General features: G+C 40.1%; 1 protein-coding gene across 7 annotated transcripts in view; it reads right to left on the bottom strand.

Moving 5' to 3' along the window:
• PRLR (prolactin receptor) overlaps positions 1-27,590 on the bottom strand; it is a 164,974-nt gene that overhangs the window by 126,309 nt on the left and 11,075 nt on the right. For 4 of the 7 annotated variants that reach the window (XM_053201559.1, XM_053201579.1, XM_053201577.1 and 1 more), the window contains exon 1: positions 204-26,718. The exons of the other annotated variants lie outside the window; for them this stretch is intronic. The gene's annotated coding sequence lies outside the window, so the exon portion shown is untranslated. Of the gene's footprint in view, positions 1-203; positions 26,719-27,590 lie in introns of those variants that run through there. 7 annotated transcript variants of the gene reach the window in all.

Here is a 27,590-nt window from a genome sequence, read left to right as displayed (position 1 = left end):
TACTTGGGGTCTGCAGTGGGCCTTTATGTTGGTCTTTATGTCAACACACAGTGTCCTTGTCCATTTCTTATCAAAACAGAGACCTTTGTACAACCATTGATATCCTAGTCATATTCCCTGTCCCCTGCCCATCCCCAATCCCAGAAGGGAAAGATGGAAGAAAAGGATCGAAACTAAGAAAGGTGAAAGTCACCAAGGCTCACCTGTGAGGTTCTTGCCATCTGTCACCGTACTCAGATTCCCAGCTGGAACCTGCCACATGTTAGCTATGAGTCTTAGAGGTGAGTAGCCTGAGATGATATCTTCTCCTACATTTCCTATGCTGACAAGGAGAACATTGGAACTCTAACCAGTTATCCTTTTACAACCCGGGAAAAGGTACAGCCCACTGTTAATCATTTATCTACATACTAAAGTACAGAGGATTGTAATCACTGTTCAGTTATGGGGATAGGGCAGGCAAGACACCCTGTTGCTGAAAAACATGAGGGCGCACTTTGTTTCAGCTTGTTCCAAGGGTCAGAGCTTGGGGTCAGGGGAAGGCTTGCTCACATAGGTCTATTGGGTTTGGCTGGGGGTACGGGGTTGGAGAGAGGACCTTTGTCTTTAACAGGCTCTATGCAGTAAGTAAAATTGATTTTCAAGGAAAAATACTAACCCTTAGGTTCCTGGAAGAAGCAGCCCATCAACCCCTGTGAAATACAGATACTGAAAAAGACCATGAAAATGGTCAGTCTGATGCCATATTCAACAGTCCCATACTGAGACTGCATGCCATGGAAGGGCAAGCTGAGAGGTCCGAACTCAATCCTGTAGGCGGGGAGGGGCCACTAAGCTTTTTGAAAGGTGACCAGAGTGTGGCAGGATAAAAGGAAAGAAAGTGAAGAGAGGAAATTAAATAGAGAAAGGCAAAAAGAGTGAAAGAATAGTCCTACCTTCTTAAAGTTCTCATTCACATGCTGTCTGCCCACTCAGAAACTGGACACGCACAGGGAACAGGGGCTTATAGAAAGGCAAGCACATTTTGGGTTGCTTAAGGCTAACTGAAACTCTTGAAGGAATTCACAAGCACCTGAATCCCCTCAGGAGAAGCACCTCCTTGCACCCTTGTTCCTCATACCTTATCTCTTCTTCCCACCAGGAGAAGTACGCAAGGGGGCAGTCCCCCACAGCAAAGCCTCCTTGGGACCAAAGGATATCTGCCTTGATCACAGAATCGTCACTGGCCATGAGGGTCTGCCAGAGACTCAACTCCCCTGGCTTTGTGGTAGTAGCATCTGTCATCCACCTTGTAGCTCTAGAACCCTAGCACATAGTAGGTGCCCAGTAAACACCAGGTGAATAAATGGCTGTATAAAATTTGAGACAGAGCTTCAGAATAATCTCTTTTAAGCTGACTGTGCCAACCATTTTCTTCTGGAACATTCTAACCCCTCTTCTGGTGGCATTAAGGATTAGGGTACCCAGGAAGGCTGGGTGTGAGGTTGGCCATATTAAAGGCATAGGTTTCTCATCTACCTCCTACCCTAGCATGACAAGATACCCTGGGCATAGTAAACTGTCACACCTTTGGGAGGATGCCTCCAAGTTTTCTGAAGGAGACATGGCAGGGTTGTGGGATGCACTTAACAATTCCCTGCATCCTTGAGGGCAAAACAGGAAAGAAGTCAACAAAGTTTTGCTTATCAGAGTAGAGATTAATGTGTTCTGTGTGCTTAATGTGTTCTGACTGTCCATGGCTCTGGCCACCAAAGGAAGCCATTGCAATGGCACTCAGGAGAAGAGAAGTCCTGTTACTCCTTTGAGGAGGTTGGCAATGACTGCCCTAGTTGGAGCATCTTACAAAATCACATTCTGAGTCTCGCACGGGAAAGAGCCATACTATCTATGGAGACAGCGATACTATCTGTGGAGATGGCAATACTATCCGCTAGGGGGTTAGAAGGAAAGTGGATAAAGAGCAGGGGGTAAATTGGGACCCCCATGAGCAAAAGCAGAACAAACCTCAGCTCACAGGACTTGTGTCATCAAGAGAATTGTTCCTGTTGAAATAAACTTCCTCACTCCCCGGGGGCTACTGCGTGAGGACTGCTGCACAGGAGGGGGATATGGACCTCCCGCCTGGGAGCCTGGGTAGCAGCCCAAATCCACTGGCGGGATACTTACTTCAGTTGTTTGCAAACAGACTAAGTGGAGGCCAATCTAGACTTCTCCCGGGAATGGGTCTCAGGAGCAAGGACGTGTAGGTCCTTGGGAGCCACCTTCTTCTGACCCCAACTTTTCTTATCCAAGGTAAATCAATTTTTCAAGAACTTCAGTCATGAGGAGAAATACAAAGTCACACATGGGGCACCTGGGTGGCTCAGTTGGTTGAGTGTCTGACTTTGGCTCAGGTCATGATCTCATGGTTTGTGAATTCAAGCCCCACGTCGGGCTCTGTGCTGACAGCTCAGAGCCTGGAACCTGCTTTGGATTCTATGTCTCCTTTGCTCTCTGCCCTTCCCCCACTCATGCTCTGTCTGTCTGTCTCTCTCTCAAAAATGAATACATTTATTGAGGAGGGCACCTGTTGGGATGAGCACTGGCTGTTGTATGGAAACCATTTTGACAATAAATTTCATATTAAAAAAAAGATTAAAAAAATGAATAAGTTTAAAGAAGAAAGTCACACACGAGAAAGGAAGAGGGAGAGGTCAGCTCTCCCTGCGTGCTCTGCTCTAGGACCTTGGAGGGACTCACAGGTGCAGTGCAAGTGCTTAAAGCTATAATCATTTTTTGCTTTTTTCTTTTCTGTCTTTGAACGCTACTCAGCCAGAAGGTGAACTCTTCTTCCTCTGGTTGCTTCCCCAACTGCTGGGCTTCGCTGTGGGTAGGCTCGCTCCTGGCTCAAATCTGGGACTGAAGACGCGGTTAGAGCCCAGTTGAATGAATGATTAAGCTCTTCCTGAGTGTGCACCTGTGCCACCACCCCTCAGCTCAGCTTCTGTCTATCCCTTGTGACCAGGACTGCCAATCCTCTCATCATACACGTTCAGTCTTGAGGCTGGAGAGAAGGAGCTGAAGGAGTAAATGTGGGTGTGGACTAGAGGTAAACCAGTGCACTAACTTGGCACTGTACCTGAGACGGCACTCTCCGGCTAGGCGGAGACTCACCCCTTTCAGGAAGCCTCTGTCACCAGTAAGTGCTGCTCTGAACACACATCCTTGATTAACTTGGCAAGGTTCAGGGGTTCCTTACCACTTGAATTTGCCAACTTGGATCTGCACCGGCCCCTGGGGATGCTCCCTGGGCACACAACAGCATGAGGACGGGCCGGGCAACCAAAGGAGCAACGCCCGTTCTGGCAAGAGGGCAAACCAGCCGCTCGTACCTGCGCTCACATGGGTGGTGCATTCCTGGGTGTCATACTGTAGATGCACATGGGACTGTTTCTCTAGCCAGCCCTTCAATCCCTCTTGCAACGTCCTTCGGCTCTCTCGAGGATGGAGCACAGACAGATGCACTTCAGGAATTTGTCAATGGTGCTGACAGATTTGATACGCCTACTGTAGACATCTCAGGGCCCTTCTGAGAGCCAGAGGGTTGAGAAAACCTTGTCCCGCAGAGGGATTCTCTTTTCCTGCCCACATTGTGCTGGTCCCCAGCCCTAGCAGAGTATGAACTTCGTAAAGTTGCCTTACACCTGTCAAAGTACACAAACAGAACACTATTATATCATGCCCTGACTCTATGGAGTCCCCAGTGAAGCTGCAAAGTTGGTAAGCTCTTGTAGGTCTCCTTGGCATCAGACAAAAGGTGTGTTTCTGCTGGAAGCTTACAGAAGTCTCTCGATTTCAGAGAACGGACAGTGGCATTTCCATCTTCTCTTTGCCTCCCTCCTTTCCCCAAAGACAAGCTCATGAATTCCTAGGTCTAATTTCCCTGCCCCTATTGAGAAGACTGGCCATCTATTCTAAATTTATGTTATTATTTGTTATTTGTGGTTAAAGTAGGAAACGACAGTTCCCTAAACAGGAAAATATGTTGGCTGTTGAAAGAAATTTTGTTGGTTTGTTTCCTGCTTTGTTTTTAATTACTAAATTCCACCATTTGGTCTTTGTTCTTTCTTCACTCCTTCTCTGCCATCAAAAAGCATGTAACACCTACCTGGCTTAGGTTATGAAATCAATCATTTGGGGGGGCCTGGGTGGCACAGTCGGTTAAACATCCCACTTCCGCTCAGGTCATGATCTCATGGCTCATGAGTTCGAGCTCCGCATCAGTCTCTGTGCTAACAGCTCAGAGCCTGGAGCCTGCTTCGGATTCTGTTGTCTCCCTCTCTCTCTGTCCCTCCCCTGCGTTCTCTCTCTCTCAAATATAAATATTTTAAAAATTTTTTAAAAATCAGTCACTTAGACTGTGTTTACCACAGCTCTGACAGTGGTGTCCCCAATGAACTGCAGACTCTCTCTACAGGTAACCTGTTAGCCCAATGATCTGCTTAAGCCAAGAAACACAAAACTTTCCCTGCAGCCAGCTGATCTGTCCCCCTTGAATTTTATCCTAAATAACAACCACCACCACAATAACAACAAGGCTCAAAGGAGCTGATTATGTGTCTTCTTCCTGTGATGTTGGTTGTCCCCGACAGGCTGGATTTCTGGTTCTCTAGGGCTGGCCACAGAGAAAGCGGAGTCCCTTGGTAGGAAGCTCCAGTGTCTGAACAGGGTTTCTTTTCCTCGAAGCCTGAAAACAAGGGAAAATGCATAGAAATGTGGCTGTAAGTCCCCCAACCTCACCAAAAGATTACAGAGGCTCATACAGTTCATAAGACAATTGGGCTTTTCTTAAATGTAAAGAAATGCTATAGAAGAAATGCAAGATCAACCAAGAGACAGAATTCAGTGTGGATCCCCTTATTCCTGATTGCCCCTACCCTGCCAGGCTGTGTGATTTGTGGACATTTTCAGTTTAAGATCTCCCAGATGTGAAAGTAGTTATGACTGTGAGGCAGATAACGTATCTGGATGAAAATGTGATTTTCTGAAAGGAAGAGCTGTGATCTATTCTTTGGTGCTACAGGACTAGGAGTAAAACTGTCCACCAATTTCCTGTGATTCACATAATGATAGAAGGGTTTTTGAGGCATCATTTATAGCTATAAGTTTACCTTAAAGAGACTGAAATATAGGAGAATTTTTAACGCTTTCTAAAAAAACTTTCATTCAAAGCTTGAAAATTGAAAAAAAAACCCCAAGTTGTTCAAATATATTATCCCCCCCTTTACATTTTGTCCTTTATAATTCTTTAAATAAAATCTGCTTATTACATGAGCAATGTAATTGTTATTGTCTTGATATTCCAAAATAAGGTGATCATAGACCTGTAAATGACACTGAAAGTCAGTATTTTGTATATTTCAATTCCCACTACATTTTGTAGTTTCCTCAATCCCCATAAATTCTAAATTTGTATTTCAAGGCATCAAAATTTCTAAAAATATTGTATCTATCATCACAACTAAATAGAGAGCCAGGACTGAATGAATACAAGAAAAACAGAGGTTTTGATAAATTCCCCTCTAAAAAAGTAGGGATGGTGGTGGGGGAGGGGAAGTCAGTGGTCATAGTCCAGACCCAACCCAACGTGGGGGTGTGCGTTTTAGAAAATGCAAGGTTCCTTTCCTGCCAGCATGGTCCTCTAAGCCCTGAGTAGTGTTGATGACTGGCAGGAAGGAGTGGCTGGCCTGGAGGATGGGTGGCACTTTGAAACTGGCTAGTTGTTTAGGCAAAAGGGGATGGATGGCGCTCCAAGAAGACCAGTATAAAACTTTCTAGCTCTGGGAATATTTCTCCCTGAGCCTCACTTTGTTCCTCTACAAAATGGGGACAGAAGTACTTCACGGGGCCATCGGGAGAAATAATATACTTAACGCACCCGTCTCATAGAAGGCAATTGGTAAATGGCTGCTCTCATGATGGTCAATAAGCTTGGACACAAGAGCAATTCAATTCTGTCTTGGCTTTGGTCACAAGCTGCCCCAGAACCTTCCCTCTGAAAGCCTTACTCTCAGTTTTGTAGAGTGACAGAAGGTTGTTAGTCATTCTCAGAATACAAACACCTTCAGGGCAGTGACGGTATCTAGTTTGTTGACTGACAATTGTTTTGCCCCAAAGCCAGGGGAAGAGTGCTCAAAAACATACCCTTGGTAGAGGGCAGCTTAATTTCACTTAATAAGTTTTTATAAATATAAATGGAGATACTCTCATGGACACATTCTCTAAGAATGAAAGTCTTCTTAACCAAGCTGATCTGACAGCTGTGGAGGGAATAGGGGACTAAGAGAAGAGCCCAGGCTTTCTGGCAGTGCTATGAGCTGTCAGGTTACCAGGGCTACTGACCTCATTCTAACACTAAGAATGATACCTTGCCTGGGAATGGTGCTCTCCAGCTTGGAGAGACCCTAGGCATATCTGGCCTGACTGGACCTCCTCTGGGAGATATCAGGCCAAATAGTACCAGTCCCATTTTATAATAAGAAGCAAACAATCTGAAGAATCATCAGATGAACAGAGTCAGAGCTGGAACTCAGACTCAGATCCTCTATCCTTCTTGCTCAAGATTCTGTTCACAAGGTCGTGCTTTTTTCCCCCTAAAATTTTAGCTTTATGGAACTAGCAAATTCCATGGTTCAGTAACTGGGCATGGATTCTGTCTCTATCAACCAGGGCAACTTTGAACAAGTTGCTTATGCTATCTGAAGCCCAGTTCCTTCTTTAAGTGGGGATAATAATGATAGTCTTCATCTACTCTATGAAGGCTAGATGCAATAATGTACCTAAAATTATGAGTACGGTATCTAGCACACAGCAGATGCAAAAAAGCCAATCATTCACTTTACTATTGTTGTTATTTATCCATCCGGGCTTTGATTCTTTCCATGAAAGTGGGAAGGCAGTCATGGAGGAGAAAAAAGGAGCCCCGGACATGACACGTGTCAGAAGACCTATGTCCAAGACCTGGCCTGGCTGCTTCTCAGCCACGTGGCCATGGGCATGCCACTTCACCATTTTGCCTTGCTCTCTTCATCTCTGAAAAATGAGACTGATAATCTATACTTCCTGGAATTTCTATGAGAATGGAATGAAAACCAAATCCCTGGAAACACTCTGCAAGAGGCAACGCGATATGTAGGAGTGAGTAAGCAGAAATCCATCTACTGGAAACCTTCTCTACATCTTCTCCCACATTTTGACAATGAAGTATGCTGCTGAAGAACCTTCTATCTCATGACAGTGGTTAAAAACTGAGATCCATTTCTATGACACAGGGCAGCTGCATCAAACAGACATGTAAGGTCAATTGCTCACTCTCCTGGTCCCATCTTAAGAATCCATAATGAGAGTGACATACACCAACCAAGCAGTGCTTTGGAGCAAGGGGATAAGATGAAGGGAAGGAAGTGATAATAAAGCTGGACAAGAAAAACAAAGGTGGAATTTTCACAGAGTTGGCATAGGTCAGTGTTTTGAGGGCATTTCAATAGAGAAAGGGAAAAACAGCTGACGCTGATCTGTGCTTACCTAAGTTAAAAGCTGGAGAATGACTGATGAGTATTGCCAATGACTCTTTATGGCAAGAGATAAGGCCTGTGTTTGCTTCGAACACAGACTGGCCCTGGGGAGTGGGCTCACTTGACTTAGTGTCTACCAAGATGCCTCAGAAATGTTAGCAGTTCTAAGAAGACACGTAGTTCTTAGTGAAATCATTGAGTTGGGAAAACATGGCCCAGTCTCTTGCAAAACCATGACCTTGTAAAAATATGCAGTTGATCCTTGAGTGAGATTTCTTATACATTTCCAAGTAGAGGACTTTGAATCTTTTTTTTTTTTTTGTACTTTCCAGTAGGGTCTAGCCAAACCATTATCACTGCCTCTCAACATCACAACAGGAAAACAAACCAATTCTTTTCATCTGGTGGTTATCTTGGCTTTATACAGATCCCTAAGGCATCAAGAGCTGGATCCAGTTTTGCAAATGCTTCTGAGAAATGTATCATTTGACTCAGGCAGGAGCTGACTTATGGAGGGAAGTCCTGTTTAGTCATCCTTGCACATTTATCTTGTTTGATACTAGGAGCATCATGTTATCTGAAATTTGCCCTGTTGTCAGGATGCTTTTACTTGTAGATACCTCATCAGATACAAGTTGTGCACAGTCTCCTTGTGCTCTGACCTGAGATTGGGCAAGAGTTAGTATGACAATTCAATTTAATATGTGCTTCTTAAATATTAGCTATGTGTAAGGAGGAGAAATCTTAGATGAAGAACAATGCATTCTAGGGTAACAAAAGAAAAAATCCATAGAAAGTTACCTAAATTTCCTATGGTCCCTCTCCTTAAGGAGCTTTCATTGTAATTAAAACTGAACAAAATATCCACACATAAAATAAAGGACTCTATTCAAAGGGCTATTTCCAAATAAGCATCAGAGGCTGGAGGATGTGGGAAAATCCTGGGCCCCAGTTTTTTCACCTATAATATAATCATAGAGATACCACTCATGTTCTACCTTGTAAACACGGTCAGAAGATTAATGAAATGCCATTAAACGTATTCTCCATATACATACACACAAAGATATGTGAATCTATATATCTATATGTATATATCTATATCTATAATATAATTATAGATATATAATGTCTATCTCTATGCTCAACATATACTAAAATTTCAGAGATATAAAAATGAACATGAAGATTCAGCTACTGTCAAAAAGTGGACTGAATATCCTTTTCCATATGGAACAGGTGAGTATGACAAAATGGAATGCTAAGGTATTTGTGCAGGCCAATGCTTGAAAATTATTTCATAAAATGTTAGAGCTGAAGGAACCTTCAGAGACCATTCTATTCCAGCCTCAGACATCATACTCTTATTCCTTCTTAGCACCACCCTCCAATAGGTATTCCATCTCTGCTCAAACACTTCTGGGGAAATGGAGATCACTACTTCTCATAGTTGTTGCAGATGGTCTCCAACTTAATGATGCGTTGACTTATGATTTTCTGACTTTAAGGTGGTACAAAAGCCATATGCATTTAGTAGAAACCGTACTTTGACTTTTGAATTTTGATCTATTTCCAGGCTAGTGATATGTGGTAGCCCACATATCACATAGCACATATCACATATTACTAGAAGCTCTAGTAATGCTGGGCAGTGGCGAGGAGTTGCAGCTCCCAGTCAGCCACACCGTCACAAGGGTAAACAACCAGCACGCTCACAACCAGTCTGTCCCCATACGATCATGCTGTTTTTCTCTTTCAGTACAGTGTTCAGTACATTACATGAGAGAGTCAACACTTTATTATAAAATAGGCTTTGTGTTAGATGATGTGGCCCAACTATAGGCTGATGCAAGTGTTCCGAGCATGTTTAAGGTAGACTAGCCTCAGCTACAATATTTGGTAGGTCACGTGTATTAAATGCATTTTCAACTTATAATGTTTTCAACTTATGTGGGATTACCAGGACATGACCCCACTGTAAGTTGAGAAAGTCCTACACCAGTTAATTAAAAGCTTTTCTTTACATTGTTAGACCAATTCCTAATAAGGTATTGAAGAGCTATAGATATTCAAAACACAATAGATGACTTTTAAAACCACAATATTTGAATCATGTTGTAAAAGTATATTTAACATTCAGGCTTCCAAGGAAAATGATAGCTTGCTCCTTTGGTAAGTACAGCTCTAAGAAGACAGCCCTAAGGCCTGTTTGGATGTTATTAATATCATTGCATAAAGAGAAAGACTTATAGGGCCTGTCTTTCCTGCTTACATTCCAATTTCTTTGCCAGTATCTCCATGAATATTTAAACAAAACCAAACAACCACAAAATCTCTCTCTCAGATTTTCAGGCCTTAACTTTCAAAGTCTTGGGCAGTAAACACAATTGCAGTATTTGTAGTATTTCAGAGGTCTCATCAAATCTGTTAATATCCTTTTAAGATCCTTCTAGTATTTCTCTGTCCTTTCACAGGATGAGGCTGCCCAGTCCCAGATGCCTGGTTTCTTCAAATAGTCAGGAAAGGGTAAAGAAAAAGATATTTGGAGACATGACTAGGGGGTATCTTTCATTCCCTGATCCCAACCTGTGTTATAGACATTCATCCTTTCAGTCTCAAACTTGGCCAGATAGCAATTCTATTCTGGAAGGGAGCCCTTACTTGCCAATGCTAACATCAGTAGAACACACAAATGCATAAAGATCTGCAGATCAAAACAGGTACGTGTTGTAGTTAAGACTAAAGACTGTGAAGCCAGATTGCCTGCAATCACCTAACTAGTTGTATGACCTTGGACAAGTTACTTAACTCTTTATGCTTCAGTTTCCTCATCTATAAGATGGAGATAATAATAAGAGAATTTACTGATTACTTTTAAGAGGCAGTTTACATGTTTCCATTGAACAATCTCTGGTCAAATCCAGCAAGGTGTTCATTTGAGTTTGGAGGGGCGAGTGTAATCTAGCAGAGAAAACCATGACTATGAATCAAGAGACTTGACTTCAAGTCTTCTCATAACTGTGACTCCCCTGAATCACAGATGAAAGCACTTAGCACCATATTCAAAGCTCTTTACAGTCTGACCCAACCTACTTTTCTCAGCCACACTTGCTGTCTCTTTCTACTTCTTCCTGTGTGCTCTGTCCATCTGGTGACCTGCAACTGTCCCAAATGTCAGGGACATGTGACTTGCTGTAAGCTTGTGTATGCTGTTTCCTCTATAGAATCTCCTCCTACTCTTTCTGCTTGTTCAGTAACTGTCCCCGGTCCTTCCATGACTATACCACAGTTCTCTCCTCCACTAGACTGTGTGTTTCTTGAGGATAGAAAATGATCACCTTTTCATACTGGTGCCTCACATAGTGTATTAAATGCATGGTGGGCAGGCAACAGCAGTTTGAAAATGGTTAAGAGATTAAACGAATGTATTTTAGGCAATTCTCTTAAGAATGATCATAACATGACTTCTTTCTACTTTAGCAAAATATGTGAGGCCATCTGTTTGAAAGTAAACTAATAATATAAGATATACTAACAAAAGAGATGACATGAGGAGCGCCTGGGTGGCTCAGTCAGTTAAGTGTCTGACTCTTAATCACGGCTCAGGTCATGATGTCACATTTGTGAGATTGAGCCCCGTGTCAGGCTCTGCGCTGATAGCCTGCTTGGGATTCTCTCTCTCCCTCAACTTGTGCTTTCTTTCTCCCTCTCAAAATAAGTACATAAAGTTAAAAAAAAAGACATGACATGAATACAATATAGCTTTAGATCATTCCCGTACTCTTGTGAAAGGCTGAAAAAAACATTCAAGTGCCAATTATTTTATGTGTCTCTGAAAATGTCAGTGGAGATTCCTTTGTTAAGGGAGCATCTATCCTCTGACAATCAAATAGGGGAGGCTGCATAATGGCCCCATTCCTGGTCTTGTTCTTGAACATATTATAAATCACTGATGGCTTCTCATTGTCAACTGTGCCCTTAGTAGATCCTGCTCCCAAAGGGCACTGGGAAGAAAAGAGGATCTGAGCCAACCACACATTTTATCTAGATGTGAAAGGGGCATCAATTACCAGGCCATCTTGTTGACATGTTGTCTTAAATGCTCCCTTGTTTGAGAACAGTCCTTTCAGAAAGATTGAGCTGTCCTTTTGTATAGGTAGTAGAAAACTGAATGGACTCTCGTGCTATAGAAGTTGGATTCCTGGCAAAATATGGTTAAAGATATCTTTTAGATATCAAACATGTGGTTATGCCAGAGGTGACAGTGGCCACAAAAGATGCCTTGCTCAGCAGGACATTCTGCTGAGTAACCAGCAAGACCCACTGGAGGAAAAGAAATGATGAGCCAAGATTTCTTGAGCTCCTACCATAACCAGAATCATTAGGTTGTGTCTTGAATCATCACAAGGAGGAAGACAGCATCCTGTCATGCCAAAACTTTGGATATAACACCGTTCTGCCCATTTGTGGTCTGAAGTAGTGTCCACCACTCATGGCATAAAAGAGAGCAGAAATCTACTAAATGATGTTCCAGTGACTGTTAGTACAGATTTGATGGGGCTCTGTGCTAGTCTAACACAGCTTTGCTAAGAACTTGTTAAACATCTGTGTAAAAGAGACCAATAATTCACATGGCATAAGTAAAGTGTTAGTGGGACCAACTTCTTTCTTGAATATGGTTTCCTAATAACAAAACTCCTTTTTTTCATCTAGTGGACATACATGGGAAGTTTGAGTCTTTATCAAAAGCTCAGAATTGCTATAGTAAATATTTTGGGCAGGTAGTTGATATTTTTCCCTTCCAACCTTTATCTTTGTTTGGTATCGTTGGTGTTGCAAGTCAAGATTGAGAATGTCAAGATTTTTTTTTTTTTGAGGGTCATGAAGAAGACAACACGGCTCTTATTTTTATTGGTGGTGACAAGAAAAATCAAAGGCAGGGATATGTGTTTCTTAGAAACACTGTTTTATGGGACAATGTTTTCATGGTACTTTAGAGAATATATTTCAAAGGCTAATTGTGTGAAAGTTTTCTTTCAGAAGAAGATTGTAATTTAACTTTGTTGTTTTACCTCTGCATGGAAAAGTATACTGGGCTTAGAGTATATAATACACACTTACATATGATGATAGAATGAATGTTCAGCTATGTTTTGAATGTTATGGCTAGGAGAGGCTTATTTCCCAAAGGAGCAGAGTTTGGGATTTTCATTGTACACAGCAAAGGGTACCTACCAGATGCCCTGCGAGCTCTGCTGAAACCTCAGTCTTAGTTTCTGTGCTATTTGGTGTTATTCTTCAAAGACTCTCACTTCACCAATCTTATTACTCCCAGGGAATAATGCGGTATTATTCCAGGGTCAAAGCTTTCCTGATAGAAAGAATATACTCCTAAGAGAAAAAAATATATATTTGTATGAGGGTCAAAAGATTTTTAAACAATATGAGTGACATCAAAATCCCAAAGACTGGACTTACTAGTCCTGCACGTGACAATGGTAGAGGTAGCAGGAAGACCTTGAATTCCCCAATGCGACAGATCACGTCTTATCTAACTCTATATATCTACTTTCTAGTATGGTTCCTGATACACCACAAGATCTCAGTAAAAGTTAGTTGACTTGAATTCAGATGCCACTCAGAGATGATAATGACGTATCTTTCAAGGCATACACTTAATCACCATTTTAAGGAAGTAAAAAAATATGACGAATTAGATTTCTGCCACTCTTCTCGCCTAGGACATTTGGTCACCTGTAAAAGGGTTTTCTTGGTGAGATAGCACTTCAAAATGTTAAAGACTAATAGAGAGTTCATCATGTTTTTGAATTTATCTATGTATGTAAAATAGAGAGACATGGTAGTCGTTCATACAAACTTGAACTTGAATAAGTGAAGAATTTAGCCAAGATTCATGGAGGAAGTGTATAGAATGATAACATCTTACAACTGAAAAGGACTTAAGACATTTATTACGTTTCTGGAAAGAAGTACCTATTTTTGACTCCTTATAAAGACAGGGGGTGGAGGAGGGAAAGGGAGAATGAAAAATCTAGACTATATAAAAAAAACCAAGACCTGCAGTCAGTCCATAGTCAGAAACCTGGAGGAAATGTCGGGACTAACATGACCCATGGCAGTGAAAAGTGAATCACAACTGCCAACAAACATATGATTTGCTGCTGTAAACAAAACCAAACTATTGGCTTCAAAGAAGATAGGAAGATAGTTCACTCTTTTCCTGAAAACTGTTCTGCTACCCTCCTACTAAAGCCATCTTCAACACAGCAGGGCATCCTTTCTATATCCATATGAAAGTTTCAACCTTCAGAAAACAGTGGATTTGGATTTTACAAGACCAGGCACTGGATATCTTAGAACACGTATCCAACAAATAAAGACTACAGGGAGAAGGAAGGAAGAGTCCTGGAAGAAAGAGATCTCAAAGATGCCTTTTTTGTGTTTCCTGTTTTGAGAGTAGGAGAATAGGCGGTGGGGGAAGAGATCTTATCTCTATACACAAAACTACATTAGCAGCATTCCTGTTAGAAGCTGATATTGAACTAGGACATGTCATTCTGCCCTCCGGCTGTGAACCAGAAAACTTATAGCCTGGTACAAACTGAGCAGGTCCCAGAACACACTGCACATTCTATGTGTTCACAAATATTGGGTCTAAGTGGATCGGCTTTCATTCCTGGATGAGTAAGCATGAAAAATAAATAGCACAGACAGTGGATAAAGTACATAGCAAGGAAACTGAAGCATCATCTCAGAAACAATTTTAGAAAACTATTTCTCATTCTCAATTGATGTAGAAAAAAAGACCCTGTGAAAGCAGACAGGTAGCTGTTATGAGATAAAAGGCTGGGTAAGATGAGGAGGATTGCAGGGAAACCAAAAAATGGGTAGTATTAATAATAGTACTAATAAGTCCACTGAAGGCAGGAAGAGGCAAAACTGACATGTTAGGACACAGAATCAGACACTCCCTAAAATATAGAAGCCCTGCACTGTACTCCTTTAAAGGAATAAATGAGATACAAGATAGTAGATACATCAAGGGGGGCACAGAATCAAATTAGGGCTAATTTATACTCTTGAAAGAGACACCAATGATCACAGTGAGACAGCACCACACACCCAACAGCAGGGCTAAAATGAAAGAGTGACAACACTAAATGTCACCAGGGATACAGAGCAACTGAAACTCATAAACTGCTGGCAGGGATGTAAAATGGCACAACCACTTTGGAAAACTGTTGTCAGTTTCTTAACAGTTAAATATATTCCCAGTCTTTGACCTCAAAACTCTACTCCTACAGAATTATAAAAAAAAAAAAAAAAAAAAAAAAGAAAACAGAAAAGAAAAGAAAAAATATGTCCACAACAAACCTAACAAGAATGTTACTAGCAGCTTTATTCATAATAGCACCAAACTGGATATAGCCCAGGTATCCACAAATAGGAAGATCAATAAACAAATCATAAGGTATTCATAGAATAGAATACTATTCAGCAATAAGTGAAATGAATTACTGACACCAGCAACAACATGGATAAATCTCAAAAAATACGTAAAAGAAGTATTATACATAATATTGCATATGTTATATAATATGTAATATGTATAATATGATACTCAGAACAAGCAAAACCAATCTAAGGTGATAGAAATCAGATCAGTGGTTGCATCTGGTATTGGGATTACTTGGGAAGTGGCATGAGGAAATTCTGTGATGGGAATGTTCAATAGCTTGATACGGATGTGAGTTACTCAGATATATGAGTTTGGCAAACTGATCTAACTTAGGGTATGCTTGAAGTCTTTGTATTTCATTCGATGTAAATTATCTCTCTATAATAAAGCATCCAAATTTTGAAAATACATATTTAAAAAAAGAGAATAAAGGAAAAAAATATTCGAAATCATAAAAGAAGCTTTAAGAAAAGGAAAAATTCCTAGTGCAAATGGAAGATCTGACTCTGGTAACTGACATGATTCAGCAAGCCTATGAAAATCAGAAAAAGAGCTTACACCTAGATACATTATGACAAAGTATTTGAATTGCAAAGTAAAACCTATACACTTCCATGAAGAAAAACAGATTACTAACTTAGAAATAAAAATAGGGATCATCTCAGATTTTCCCACCACATGACTAAAGGCAAAAAGCAAGAAAGATGGTTAGGCAAGAATTTTATACACAGAAAAGTTGCTATTTATGTTGAAAGCAGACAGAAATTTGTTTAAGTAAATAAAAGGATTCAAAAAAAAATTATCTCCTTGTTCTACTTACAATGACTTTTGAGCTGCCTGAGAGATAATTAAAATGAATCAAAAATAAGAAAATTATGGTATAAAGGCCAAAAACTATGTACACAGAAACCAGATAACCATATAACTATGCAAAAATGTACTGTAAATATGATTACATGGCTGAATAGATAAAATAATTCACAAAAGAGAAGTAATATAAAATATGTGATTGACAGTAACCTGAATAAAAAATGTTAATTTATTCTTACAAATATTGAGAAAATGGTTGAAAGGAAGTAAAATGGATTAAACATCTCATCTTTGATATGGCCATTCAAGCATGTCATTTCATTATGAACTTGATTATAAAAGTAGACGGTTAATGTCCATGACTCTGGTTAAGTATAAAATACAGGTAAAGTGTTTTGGAAAACGTTAAGTGCAATAGCTTGTAGAAATAAAAAGAGGATGACTACCTTCTAATTTACTGGAAAAAATAAAAGCAAAACCAAACCATCTTCCATGTGGCAAAAGGTAGATTAAAAACAAAGAGATAAGGTGCCCCCAAAAATAGAAAAATAAAAGATCAAATTAATCTAATATTAACTGTTATAATTGGTGTAACTTTCCAAATGAGAGAAAAAGATTTCTGTGGTCAAATACATTTTAGAAATATTTGTTCAACTCAGTTGAACTAGTTTCTTTATTGCTGATCCCAGACTCTTAACATATGAATATAAGTTAGGAATCCCTGGGAGAGAAGATTTCATTTGTAGCATTTCCCATGCTTATTTTATTATTTCTCATTGAGTATACTATTGAATATACTTTAAAAAATGTTAAATAAAAAGCATTCTTGTTAAAATTGATACTAACAGGATGTTCACTATCTATTACTATTTAATAGAAGTTATAATCAATGTTACAAGACATCAAACAAAAATTGGATGCAGCTATTGAAAGGAGGAAAATTACCATTTATAGACTGTTGGTTACAAACTCTTATAATCAACTAAAAATTCTTATAATCAATTACGAGTCAAATAGATAGAAAGAAATATGTACATTAGTATTTTTCCTATCAGAGAGCAATATCAGAGAGAAAATATGGAAAAAAAAAGACCCATTAATAATGAGAGCCTAAAAGCATAAGATACATAAGAATAACCCTAACATGAAATGTATAGGACATACATGAGTAAAACTATAACACTTTAACAAGAAATATAAAAGAAAATTCAAGTATGTGGGGAGATGTTCAATGCTTCTTGATGGGCTGAGTCAATATTAAAAAGATTGACAGTTCTTTCATAACTGACCTATACGTTTAATGCATTCTCCAGTTACCAATGGAAGATTGTGTGTGTATGTGTGTGTACACATGCATATACATACATACATACATACATGTGTATTTACACACACACACACACACACACACACACACACACACACACATGCTTTTCTAACTTTCCAAAATCATTTTAGAGTTTACCCAGGACACACTGACATTAAATTTGAAACTGAAAAGTGATGAGAAGTTATATGCCCTACCAGTTTACATGTTTCATAAAACTCAAAACCAGCGTGGTGTTGGTCCAAGAACTGTCATTTAGATGACAATAAAACTAAATAGCTTATTCTGCAGTGGCCAGTAGGATACGCATAAGAACTTAATACATAACTGAAGCATTGTTTATCCAGTGAATATGGTCAGCACCTTCCTTGCCCATCATCTTTCTCCTGAACTGCTGCAAACAGCAGCCTCCCAAGTGGGCTCCTGCTCATATCTTGTCCATCACTCCCCTCCGCCCCCTTGGCACATACACTCCACGTTGTACGCATGGGATATTTAGCATTTAGGTCACTGAACATGAACCTTTGCACATACTGCTTTCCTCTGCCCCAATTCACATCGCCTTGTCTCTTCATTCTCAGCTAGAAAGTTGCTACTTTCCAAAAGCCTTCTCTTAACCTGACGTCCAGATTATGGGACTCATGCTACCCTACACTTCCTCTCACAGAGCTTATACTGTGTTATATTAAACTGGCCTGGTTTTTTGTCTTACTTCCTCACTAGACTATAAGCTCTGAAAAGACAAAGCCATCTCTGTCTTGCTTTCTGGTTTACTCCCGTCATGTAGCTTAGTGGCTAATACATGACCCTCAACAAGTATGTGTTGAATGAACAGCTAATAAGTAATCACATAGGAAAAAACTGATAGCCTTCAAGCCATAAAAATCTATGCTTATCAAAAATACTTTACATAGAATTAGAAGACAAAGACCAAATTGGGTAAGATATTTATATTATTATAGAAAATAGATTCAATATCCTTAAAATAGAAAGAGTTCATTTTTTAAAAATTAAGAGAATATTGGGAGACAAATAGAAATTTTGATAATGGCCATAAAAGGGAATCCATACAAGAAGAAATATGAAGAATGGTAAATGTACGAAAGAAAAAATTATTCCTGGTAATGAAAGAAATGAAAATAACATTCTTTTAGACTTATCAAATTGGCAAAATCAGTACATTGCTATGATGGAATGCCATGATGGCTTAAAAAACATGTTTTCAGAAATCACTGACATACATATAATTGATTATCATGTAACATTACATTTTAAAAAGGTTTTGGAAATGTATATATATTGCTAATGTTTTTTAAAAAATGAGAGGAAAAAATTATTATATGTAAACAGTAATCTTTTTCTAGGTGGTGGCATTATGGTGATATTCATTTTCTTTATTCCATTCCACAATGCCAGAAAAAAGTAATTAAAATTTTGAGCCTACATAAAAATTCATTTTTCTAACCCTTCACCAACTTGAGGGACCTATTCCATAATATGCTGAACAGCAAACATTTACATTCTTTTTAAAAAGTTTTTATTTATTTATTTTTGAGAGAGGGAGAGAGAGACAAAGAGAGAGAGTGAGAGAGAGAGAGCATGCACACCAGTGGGAAAGGGGCAGAGAGAGAGGGAGAGAGAGAATCCCAAGCAGGCTCTCCACAGCCAGAGCAGAGCTTGATGTGGGGTTTGAACCCACGAAACTGTGAGATTATGACCTAAGCTGAAACCAGGAGTTGGAGGCTTAACTGACTGAGCCACCCAGGCATCCCACAAACATTTATATTCCTATGCAAAATTACTTTCTTCCACCTCCTTAAAGTATCAAAGAAAATTAAACTTTCTTAGACCTGATTCATCTAAGAGGGTTCTTCTCCTGGGGGAGCGCCTTGGTGGTTCAGTTGGTTAAGTGTCCAACTCTTGATTTCAGCTCAGGTCATGATCTCATCGTTCTCACTAGATCAAGCCCTGAGTTGGGCTCTGTGCTGGGCATGGTACCTGCTTGGGATTCTCTCTCTCCCTCTCTCTGCCCCTCCCCTGCTTGCACAAATGCACATGCTCTCTCTCTCTTCTGTCTCTCTGTGCCTCTCCCCTGCTCATGCTCTTTCTCTCTCTCAAAAATAGATAAACTTAAAAAAAAAAGGAAAAGGTTCTTCTTCTGGGGCAAAATAAGTCAAGAGGTAGGCAAATAAAAAAAATCGTCAAAGACCAATAAGGTACTTAAGACCCAAAGTTCAGAATTGACCAGATTTGGAGGATACACCAACTAGTTGGCTTATTGCTAGAAGTAATTCCTAGAGACGGAAATACCACATGGACAGTAAGGAAAGTCATGGCTGGTGAGTTCGTAAACAGAAGCTAATTAAATCTCTTTTTTCATCCTCTGAAGTACGTGCCTGAGATCCCAAAGTACTAAAACTCATGGATGTCATACTGTGTGGTAAAACATTCATTTCCAAACATTTCCTGAAGGAACATCTTAACTGTTTGATGGTACAAAGGCTTGGGCCACCTTCCAGGCTAGAATTTAAAAATCATATAAGTTACTGTTTTTATTCATCTTTCTTGCCAAGTGTCTTAACCTCTAAGCAATGCATAGGCATTGGCTCTTGTTTCCACAATATTCTCCATACAGTAGGCTGAGTAATTTTCTTTTAGATGGTTTTAATTTTTTAAAAAGATTAAAAATTAATCTTAAACTATTTTTTCCCTAGTTGAATGTTTATTTGTTTTTAAAAATACCAGCAGGATCGTGCTATCCCTCTTCTTCAAACACCTTAAAGGCTTCCTATTGCTCCTTAAGATCCTGTGTGGCCTGGCCTCTCTCTCTCATTCTCCAGCTTTTTCTTATATTTTGTTACTCTGAGTTTTTTTCTATTCCCACACATCTGGCACGCTCTCTCCTGCCTCGGTGCCTTTTGACGTGCTGTTCCTTTTGCTGAATTAACTCTTCCTTCCCATTTTGGTCTAAGGTCAACCATCACTTTCTCAGGGGTACTTCCTTAGTAAATAACATGCCTCTCCTCTGTTGTCCTTACCATACTTACAAACATACATGAATTCGATTGACATCTATTTCCTCTTTATACTATGAGCTCTACATGGGAAGAGACTATTCTGCTCACTATTATTTCCCGGGCACTTAGCATAGTGTCTAAGTGGTTTGATATGTTTGTTTCATAAATTTTGCAGGATTACTTCTAACGATGACTATGATACATTTTTTAGAAGTTTTTTATTTGTTTTGACAGAGAGTGGGATAGAGAGAGAGAGAGCATGAGTGTGAGCAGGAGAGGGGCAGAGAAAGAGGGAGAAAGAGAATAGCAAGCAGGCTCCAAGCTGTCAGTGTAGAGCCCAACGCGGGACTCAATCCCACAAACAGAACCAGGAGATCATGACCCAAGACGAGATCAAGCGTGGAATGCTTAAACGACTAAGCCACCAAGGCACCCTGTGAAAAATTGTAATTTGAATACATATAATTGATTATCATATAACATTACGTTTTAAAAAGGTTTTGAAAGTGTAAATAAAGTCCTTTTGCACAGGACTTTTAATGCCAACACAGTCCCTCTATAACTGATCTCACTAAATTCAGGTTAACATTTCCCACTGGCTCAGGAAGGCAGAGGAGAGAATTCAACGCAAAGGTAGATTTTCCCAGATTAGGAGTGTGGTCCTGTCTAGGCAGCAGAGCTCACTTCACAGCTATTTAGCCCCGTGTGCTAAATTAATGTCCCAAATTTTCTCATCTCACAGAAGTGTGGCTTGTGTAAATTCTGCATGGTTGGTATCCATCACAGACAAACTCTTACCAGAGCTCTTCACTCTACATTACTACAGGATCATTCTTAGGCAAACCAGGATATTAGTTTTGTTCTCATTTTTCAACACTCCAGAAAGCTTAATTGTGGTTACAACTAAGATTTAAAGAAATTACACAATGCATTAGTAGCCAGTTCAGAGCGTTTCGCAAGAGTCAATGTTTCCTTTTCATGTGGTCCATTTTGCTCTTCCAAAAATCCTCTGGGCTTTCTCAATTTCTTCCCCACTTTCACATTTTTACTTTGTTTCTTGCTTGCTGCAGTCAAAAGGTACAACGGGGCAGCATTAGGAAGAGATGATGTGACCAGCCTGGAACACTCTGTCCCTGTCTAGTCCCTATACTTCAAGGACCCAGAGAGCCCACAGAGACTCAGTGATGGAGGCATATAATTATCTAGGAGATGAGGGAGACGGGCTATTTAAGCACAAATCGTGAAGATTAGAGCTATTCTGTCTGCAAAGATAACAGCTGTCACAGGATACGGTTAATACCAAGAAAGATAGGAATAGGATAAATAAACTTATTCCCAATACTGTAATTATGTAAAATCCCTTTGCATCAGAAAGAGTTAGGGAAGGAGGAGAGGATTTACTACATCATCCACTTGATAACTTAAGATACTTGTTACCTCAAGGTGTGTTTGTTATGGACTCCAAATATTGATGGGATAAACAAAGATTTTTAAAAATTCTCATAGGATATGACAACAGATTCATGATGTGATATAGTATAAATTTTAGTAGATCAAACAAAAATTCAGATAAATTCATGGATGGTAGGAGAACGGATTCATAATGTATTATATGACATTAACTAAAATATTAATAAGTTGGACAGAATTTAGTATAAATTGAATCTGTGTTATGACAACAGATGGACACTGCAGTATTAAGAAGGTCCAAAACAGGGGTCAGCAAAATATAGGCCAGGGGCCAAATCTGACCCGTTGGCTATTTTTGATAATGAAGTTTTGTTGGAACACAGCCGCACTCCTTCATTTATGCATTCGCCATGGGTCTGTTTTTGTCTGACAAGGGCAGAGTTGAGTAACTGTGACAACGGCTGTGTGGCTCACAAGTCCTAAAATATTTTACTGTCTGGCTCTTGACAAAAGAAGTTTGCCGATTCCAGTCTAAGATGTATTAGGAACATGCGAACGTTATTCACATTTGAGGTCCACATGAAGCAGGATACAATAAGTTCTTCTACATGAACACTCCTTGGCTGGTGCAGGATTTTGGCTAGGGCAGCAATTCCTGATAATCATGTGAAAAGGCTTAAAAAATGTGTACTTGCCCATCATTTGACCATTGTACCTTTGGAGGTTTGTTAGTCAAGTTAAGGATGCTCCCTGAACGTTAGGAAGATGAGGAGAAAATAGGCTTCTGACTGCATTTAGATGTTGATGCTTTCCATTTTTGAGCTCCCTGTCTATAAAGAATCATGGAATTGTTGGGAAATGAAACTCAGAAATATGTAATGATGTCACAAGGTCAGCTGGAACTGAGACCACAGCTTCAGATTTTCAGATCAAAATACTGCACTTTCCTGTACACCAAATATATTAGCAGTGAATATTTCCACAACAAAACCAAAGTCATAGTCTTCAGAAATAGTGATTTCTTTTTTTTCCCCAGTGAAGTTCGCTGATATGAAATCAATTTGTATACATGTATTATGACACGACTTTGGTAATCACAACAGTTATGTTGCCTAAGTGGTTATATAAGAGAACAACTTAGAAAAACTGTGCATCATTGGGTATTTTTGTTCCCACTTTGCATAACAAAACGTATATTCTGGGACAAATTTTCACTTGTGGGCAACTGCCTCGATCCCTCTTGTGACAGTATCGCCCAGAATATAGAGACCATTGTTAATTAAAGGTGGAATTTGTAGTTGAATGTAGTTCACACATGACAAATTGGTATCAGCTAGAAGGCAGGGAATCGCTATCTTGGGGTTGGCACTATTAAGATCCTTTCATATTTTTAAAACATTTAAAACATTCATAAATTCAAAACATTTTAAAACATCCCTTAGAGAATTTAAATTTTCTGTCAAAACCGAGGGGAAAAAGGAAGTTTATGATCAAGATCTCAACTTTGAGACCTCAGGATTGAGCTCTTAGTGTACAGGGCTCTGACTGAGTCACCAAGTCCAAGTACGACATTCATTAAAGTAATTTCATTTTCAACCATCATCAGCAATAACGGGTACCATCCTTCCTCTTCCACTGAATGTTTGCCATCTGCTGGGCAAATTCACCCACAAAAAGGCAGTCTCCATAGCAGCCGTCTACCTACACAGAAGAGATTCCTGGAGAAGCTTAATGCTTTGCCACTGAACAATGCCCTAGCCGCTTGGATACTCAGAGCTACCTATCACGTTGTATGATAATCATGTCCTGTTTGAAATTCATTGCTCCCAAAAGAGTATCAGTGAAAAGGTCCCAGTCAATATCCACTTTGGTTTATTTATTTATTTACTTTTATTTTTATTTTAGAGTGGAAGAAGAGGGAGAGAGGGACAGAGAAAGAAAGAGAAAGAGAAAGAGAAAGAGAAAGAGAAAGAGAAAGAGAGACAGAGAGAGAGAGAGAGAGAGAGAGAGAGAGAGAGAGAATCTTAAGCATGCTCCACACTCATTGTGGGGGTCAATCCCATGACCCTGGGATCATGACCTGAGCCAAAATCAAGAGTCAGACACTTAACTGACTGAGCCACCCATTTCTCCATGAAATACCACTGTGGGAAGTGGTTTTACATCTGACATGTATTTGCCAAGTTCTTACTCCATTTCCTGAGAACTTTGGTGAGAATCCATAAGCACCGCTTATGTTCCAGTTGAAGATCTCCCGAAGCTGCCACATGTGATTTCAATTTTACAAGAAATCCACCACCTTTTAAGCTACTACACTTTGATCATGTGTTACATTTCACAGTATTCCCTGGACATGATTGATTCTTACCTTAACAATACAACACAGGCTATGTGGAGCCCTGGTCACTGCTGGTAACTACAAAAGACTATTTTGGTCTTCTGTAGATTTTTGTTATTGGACTCTTATTAGAGACTTTGTTCACAAGTGGAAGTTTCCTTTTTATACCACAAGTTACAATTATGTTGAAGGAATTTGAAATCAATGGAAAGAGTAAGAATTAGACAGTGAATAACAACAAGCCTCTAAACCTCATTGTTCCTTCTAGAGCAGTCCCCAGAGCCAGCGGCACACAGCCACTGAGTCTGAGGCCCCTTCCATGTGGCTGTTCCATGTGGCTGGCCGGAGGAAGGCAGGCATTTTGCTTTTGTAAGCGTCTGACTTTCCACAAAACCCGTATCATTTCATCTCTCACAAGTGGAAACAGACACGCTTTGTTAGGTTGGTTTTCAATCCGAGGTGCCTGGGGCCCAGTTCCTGCAGAGTGGCCCCTGGCCATTGAGGCCTTTGTCCAGTCTGAGAGTCATCAGCCAGGCTCTCTACCACGAGCAGGAAGCCGTGTTTTCACCAGCCACGTGATTTTGGCAGCGCATCTCCAGCTTTCCTCATTGTGCTTGCAACGGGACAATAGATTTCGGAGCTTTTCCACTTGCCTTGGCGTTCCCAGAGGAAGAACAAGTGCTTCTTCACTTTCCTCGCTTCTCAGAATTGCACGTCGCCCAACGGGCTCTGATTTGCCTGCTGGCATCAAATGTAGGACAACTGGAGAAGGTACATTTAGCTTATCTCTTAGCTTTGCCTCTCTTGAGGAGTCTTCCCGAGTACTTATCAGATTTGGGTTCCGAAGGCTCATGTTCTCCAGTTAGCCATCTGGCTAGGAGAATGGCCCTGAAAGTACACCGTTTGTGGCTGGGGGTACAAGGCACCAAATCAACAAATTATTACAATTCCCGAGCCTTTCTTCCCTGTGTGACATACGCTCCACCCATCCGAATATATGTGGTCATGGGAGAAGGGCACAAGCTCATTTTGAGGGCCAAGCATAGATGAGGTGTTGTGCATCCATTATCGTACTCCACCCTCGAAATAGTCCTGGAATGTAGGCATTATCATCTCCATTTTTGGAAATAAGGAGACTGAGGCTCAAGTGAAGTTTAGCAAACTTTCCATGGATCCTTCCTCGTGGCACAACTTTGAAGCAGATCCAGCAGAAAGAAGGAATATACTGTTTTTGTATTCGGAGAAGACAAATTCTTTCAGAAGGGCTGTCAACTAGAAGCAGCACGTTGGTCTGCTGGTGAAATGCAAGAAGGAAGGGAAATGGCTGGACCCAATGGCACACACAAGGGTTCCTGAGGGCCTTACAGGCTCATTAAGTCATTCTAAGCTCAGACTCAACACCGAATCCATGTCCGTGGAATTTTGCCTCACTGACTGTACACTTGTCGGTCTCCCCACTAAGTCATGAATTCTTTCCTAACGACTCCCATGAACGGAGTACTTCCTTGGCCCCAAGTGTTATACATACACTCATCTTGTCTTATTCTCCCAGCAGCTGCTGAATGTATGTTTTGGTGTTCTGACTGTAGAGATGTGAAAATAAGGCACAGAGGGGTGACTCTCACCCTGACACTTCACGGCTCCATCTGGATGATTTATGAAATTGCCATTGAAAGTGCATGCCTACCAATACCCATACATGGGCCTCTCATGTAATTTCATTTCCTCCTCCATACTTGTCACCCGAACCCTTCTTCCAAAATACTGCTGTTCATTCTCCACTAGCCACACTGAATAATATACTTGAGTTTAGACAGGAAGCTCCAGTACCCATCCAGAATCAGTGCCAGTAGGACTGGGAAGTCAGCAATCGAATGTGGGCTCTAGCTTCACAGAGTCGCAGCATCACAGCTATGAAATAACTAAAAGAAAGGACGTCTAGCCCACATTCATATTCATAGTGCATTTTCATACAGGCCTGGCCCATTTTTGACAATTATCTAGAAAGAGCGATTGCCAATGAGGGCAATGGGTGGCTGTGAGATAGGAGAGAGGAGAAGTAGTTTTCAACGAACAGTCTTTTGTACCTTGAATTTTAAACTGCGCACAGAAACAAATACAATTTTAAAAGTCACAGATCTGAATAGTGTTATGGTTTCAGTGATGTCCTTTGAAAAGTAAAATCAGAAAACTTTGCTAAAAGAAACATAAAACTCTTCTAGTCAAACCCTGACTAACGTGGCAGAGTCACCCTGATGATCGAACAGCTGGCATCACACTGCTCTGATATTTGAATGACTTGGTTTCAGGAGATATCCACATCTGGTAAATATTCACTCTCACTTTTTGCTGAATATTTCATCAAAACTGTCCAAAAAAGGAGGAAATTACCTTACTGGTTCAAAGATGAATTTTTTCAAGTTAAGCTATTCCTAGGGTCCTGAGCTATTTGGAGGATATTCAAAGACTTCACATGTTTTTCAAACTCTCTTTAATTAACTGATGTTCCACTGTAATCTTCCTAACTTAAATAGGACGAGAGTCTAACGCAACTATAACTATAGTTCTCTTTTTCCTTTATAGTTTTGAATTTGGAAGTTAATACAACCCTAAGAAATATCTGAACATATACTGTGTAACACTTGAAAATAATAGTTTTATTGAAAACCAAAGAGTTAAACGAACAGATTGATGATTTGATTAGATAAATTCAACACTTCCAATGAATGCATGGCAATTTCTATAGAAAATTACCCTATGGCAATTCTATTTAACTATTTAACTGAAATATTTAGTAAGTTAAAACTTACAGCAAAGAAGATGCATTATCACAGTTATTGCCTCCACAATCATCGCTAAAGAATTTAATGGAATTAAAGAAATTTTAATGCATTTCTTTGTATAAACCTCAATTCTGTTAAATTCATTGCTGATGCTATCATTAGGAAAGGAAGAAGATGTGTTACACTCACCCTAATTATTGGAAAACTAAGTAACTTGAGAGAATTTTCTGGAAGCAGATATGCAGTGGAAGGTAGAGAAAACAGTATGCATTACTATGATCCCCAGGATTATTTCACATATAATAATGAAACTCTGGAGAGAATCTACAACATTTCTAAAGCAAAAATGTGGTAACAAATGAATTAATGATCCTTATGTTGTCGTTAGTTTCTAAAGACCAGCTTCAGATGACCCTGCAGAGCAACCAGAATTTGTCGCACAGCATATTGAGAAACCTTGATTTCTTCTGTCTTTTGAGAAGAGACAGATAGGTGGGCACAACACAGGAACTCTGAGCAGTGGGAAGAAGAGGAGGTGAGGAGAAGAGGGGGCATTTCATAGAGTCCTCTGGTGTTGCCAACTCTGTTCAGCCAGCTCTCCGGGAGGGTGCGTGGTTCCCCTCCCACCTTGTCAGATGGCAGGTGGTTTAGACGGAGGTCCTTCTGGAGAGGGACTGAATCATCCAGCCTCTGAATTATGGCATTTCCTCTCCAGTACTGTTCATGGGAGCCCTGCCCTGTTGAAGCGCCTCTTAGTGGTACCGTGGGGTTTATGCAGGAGAAACAAGTCTGACTCTGCAGGTAGCAGCTTCAGTTATACAGGAATTAGAGAAAAGGAGACAGGAGGAAAGCGGCACAGCTTAGTGACCGAG

Source organism: Acinonyx jubatus, chromosome A1 (assembly GCF_027475565.1).
Source record: "Acinonyx jubatus isolate Ajub_Pintada_27869175 chromosome A1, VMU_Ajub_asm_v1.0, whole genome shotgun sequence".
NCBI lineage: Eukaryota > Metazoa > Chordata > Mammalia > Carnivora > Felidae > Acinonyx > Acinonyx jubatus.
Note: the sequence above shows the minus strand (reverse complement) of the source record. Positions and strands in the feature narration are given on the sequence as shown.